Source organism: Eucalyptus grandis, chromosome 4 (genome assembly GCF_016545825.1).
Source record: "Eucalyptus grandis isolate ANBG69807.140 chromosome 4, ASM1654582v1, whole genome shotgun sequence".
Taxonomy (NCBI): Eukaryota; Viridiplantae; Streptophyta; class Magnoliopsida; order Myrtales; family Myrtaceae; genus Eucalyptus; species Eucalyptus grandis.
In genome coordinates, this window is record NC_052615.1 from 34,508,180 (window position 1) to 34,512,500 (window position 4,321).

Below are 4,321 nucleotides of genomic sequence, written 5' to 3' on the forward strand. Positions count from 1 at the left end.
TTGAGAGATTTAACCCTTAGCCTCTGGCAGTCGCGGTTAAACCAAAGGGAGGGGTACAAGAACGCTAGCTTGGGACCATGCCCAGAGGCCTGGTGCGACCTCATTTTCATTCGGCTTTCAAAGTACAAGAGCTTTCGACCGAGGGCAATTGGCTCGAGACAGGACAACATCGGAATCGAAGATTTTTATGGCTCGTTCGGTCCCCAAAAGCAAGATTCCTTCGGGGACCATGGACAACAGTACGTTACCGAAGGTTCATATGAGGTACCACAAACATTAAAGTGGACAAATGTCTTCGAAAATGAGATCTCTTTTTGTACCAGTTCTGCCGGAGGACGGCTCAGAATCAGATCAGTCTGGTTTCTGAACCCAGTACGAGGAAGAAATTCTCATGTCCTAGAACTGTGAAGCCCTTCACTGATCGTCATGTCCAATGCCGCATCAAAAGGACTCGACTAAATGTCATGGTTGAGTCACCGTGAAAGTGATCCCACGGGAACAATCATGTTACATGTATGGAAGAGGATACGCTCTGAAAGCCCAAACAATGAACAAATGCCTTAAGCCACTCGTTAAGGGAAAGAGTTTGATCATCAAAGTAATAATTATATCATCTTAGAAAAGTAAGCACATTGAAAATTCCAAGTTTTTTTGTTTGCCTAACAAGTACTCTAAAGACACTCTTAACAAGATCGTGTAAATATGCCAACCCCTATAGAACCTCTGCATCAAACAAGATCAGCGTTTCTTGAAAAAAAAAAGGGAACAAAAACAAAAACAATTTCGGCATTCAGCATCAGAGTGCATACAATTTTCAGCACACATGCGATTAGTCATCAACTGAGGGGGAAAAAGAGTGCAAAAGGGCACAACGCTATCTAGTGTTTGCAATAAACAAGATCCAATATGTACATTCACTGTTCAGCGAACAATAGAGGATAACTAAGTAACAGTACCTATCGTACAACAACAATCTCCTGAGAGTTAGTCTTCCATCTCTGCATCACGTCCAGCCACCTCCATCGCGACATCTTCATCATCAACATCGCCATTGTCGCCGTCACCACTGTCCTCTTCTCCTAGCAGCCACTGTTCAAACTCATCGAAGTCACACTCACGCATGTATGAATCGTCAATCGGTTGGATGGGTCCGCCCCAGCTCCTCCCCCATGACACAACACATGCAAGAAAGGGCCTACTCCGCCAAAGCATCTACCATATCCCTATTGACACTTCCCACAGTCCTAACCACCTCAACCTCGGAAATAAGGTCGCCTAACCACCTAAATGACAGTTGGGTAATGCCACCACAACCAGCAGATCCAACAACCAGCCTACTCCCTTTGCCACCCTTCACGAGCCTGCATAGACGCTAATGCCATTACTGAAGTGTCACCAATGAGCTGGCATTGTCGCAAGCGGAGTTCAAGAATTGAAGCAGCCTTTGCTAATGACAAGATTCCATCATCAGAAATGCTAGGGGTGTTGGATAGGTCCAATTCTTGCAGCTCATACTTAAAGGAGCCCTCGAACAAAAGTAATATACCTCTGTCTGTAAGTCTCTTTGCAGCCTCTCAGAGACAGTGACGTGAGCGAAGTGATCACTCTCCATCTCAAGTATGACAACCCGTATCAGTAATATCAGAACCGTCCAACTGCAAAATTTTCAACTTTACAAGAGTTCCAATGGCTCGGAGAGCTTCATCTCCGAGACTTTACAATCCCTGAGATCAAGAACTCTTAAATCCACATTTGACACCAAATTTTCAACACCGTCATTTGTCAGAAGATTGCACCATCTCAAGCTAACATGGGTCAAGGAGAGTGAAGTCGCACGGATGTCATGAAACACCAGATTTGTTAATGAAGTGCCATGAGCAACCCTCAGCTTGTGCTAAACTCGAGCATGAATGCAAGATTGAAACCTGTATCAGTGACACGACAAAGCCACCAAGATATATACTTTCCATGTTTGCACATCTATCGGCCATTAGTAGGATCCCAAGATCGTTAACTCGCTTGAAATAAGTAACAAGAAACTCCTGGCTCCTGACTAGTGAAAGATGCCTCAGTTTGCCATGCTGATTAATCTGTTGAAGACCAGAATTAGTGAGGTCAAATGTAAGTCTCGGGTTCAATAATCGGGTGCATCTCGAAGATCCAAATGGGTAAGGGACAGAAGACCCCAGAAATAGTTCCGACCATAGCATCAGTGATATAGTCCACCGAAAGGCTTAACTTCTGAATTTAGGAAGCACCGATGATTGAATGTGCGTCTGTTCCAAATTAGGCTCAGAAGCTCAGTGATCATCACTGACGAGATATAGCCGATTTCAAGACAAGTGAGCTTTGTTGAAGCTAATGCCCAGACTCGGGAAAGAAATTATGACGTATAAATATCGACACATCAAACATGAGGAATAGTGCCTGCAAGACAAGAAAAGGCATACACATAAGTGACACGAACCAACTAGCTGAAGACAGCAGCTTATACTATGAATCCATACGCTCATAATAGGTGACAAAATCAGTCAGATATGGAGCGGTCATTAAATGATGATTTTTCTTAGATTCTATCATGCTCGAAGGGTAAATAAGAAGTAGAATCCAACACATAATTAATTAACCATAGTAATACTGTCACATGCACAATTAGATCAATTTAAGCAACAGTTGCTAAGGTTAAATGGATGATTTAAGAATGAAGCTCACTCTAACTGAGTAACCACTCAACAACTCGTCAAGATCGGAAACATGAAGTGCTCGCCCTCTATTCTCAGCAACAGAACCTAAGTACAGAGACCTCCATGAAATGAATAACACAGCGTTAACAAAAGCCAATCCTCTACAAGCTGCACATAACCAGCTAATCCATGACCGACGCCAGAAGCAGGCGCGGACAGAAATTAAAGAGGGATTGTCGATACAAACTTTAGGTCCCCGCACTGGGTGATCCTATCTCGGAGAGTGCTTGCCGCTGAAAACTGCACAGTTGTGGAGATGGAGCTCGTGCAAAGACGGCCTAACCAGCAACCTTATGGCCGAATCGTTGAGCTGACCGCAGTCCACCTTCAGGCTCCTCATCAGAGGATTCGGCGGCAGCAGAGGCCCCAGCAATTCGATAGAAGGCGCGATCTCCTGAAACAGTAGCCCACCATCTCAATCGACAAGTTCGACTTCGACCCGAAAAGGCAAATTAAAAAAATCAAAATTTTCCTAAGTTCGATCCATCTTTTGTCCCCTGGATCTTCTTCCACAGTCGCAAGTCCGAGACTTCCGTTTCGTTCCTCCACTTCGTAACCGCCGGCGGAATTATGGACATGGAGATCGATGGGTTCGGTCAAGAACCGCGAAATCGAGCCGGGCTGCGAAGAAAGCAGAGAGGGAGAGAGTAGGGACATACGAGGAGATGGATGCTGGGGATGAAGGAGAGGACGTGGGAAGCGCAGTGGCGGAAGGTCCGGCACGTGGACCCGGCGGAGCAGATCGACGACACGTCCAGCTTCACCATGATCGTCGCCAGCAGAGCCGACGGCAGCTGGTCCAGCCCCACCATGCTCGCCTCCTCCTCCTCCCCTCCTCCATCACTCTCTCTCTCTTGCTTGAAGGAAGACGGGAGCTTATCGTCTGGATCGAGGTCCGGCGAGCAGACGATGGCCCGGAGACGAGCTTCCACGATTTCGTCTCACATGGCGACATGTGCATTTAGGAAGATGAGATTGCTTGCGTGACGACACCGTTTAAGAGAAACGTCTTGCGATGGGAAGGTGTCGGCATGAATCCGGCCCAATCATTCGTAAGCTTGGATTAATTATCTACACAGGTGATTTGTGGGCTAAATTGAGAGGAAAGCTGTCATTTTGGGGGGGTTGAATGAAAAAACTTTAAAAGTACGGGGACGGGGGCACAAATGTATAAAACCTCGAGAGCGCGCGTTGGTCCTCGCTCACTGCCGAGTGCTTCCTTCCGACTTCCGAGTTCCGTAGCTCAGAGTCCCAGTGACCTGTAAATTTCGCCGGCGGATTCTCCCCCTCACTTTGTCATCGCGTTTTCTCGCCGCCGATCCCTGCTTTCGATGCCTGGGGCGCATCCCGCAGCCCCTATGGCCGATTGGAGCCAGATGCCCGTGGACCCTCCTCCGCTCATCGCGCGACGCCTCGACACGCAATTCGACGTCCTCCGATTCCGATCCGTCTGCTCTTCCTGGCGTTCCTCGGTCGCACCGAGCCCTATCCCTCGGGGACGGCGGATTGTGGATCAGCCCGCACGGCAGGGATCCTGACGATCGCCTCGAGGTAGACTTCCTCTCCAGGAGCACCAT

General features: G+C 47.6%; 1 pseudogene; it reads right to left on the reverse strand.

Moving 5' to 3' along the window:
- Positions 1-984: 984 nt before the first annotated feature.
- LOC120292635 lies at positions 985-4,321 on the reverse strand (annotated as a pseudogene).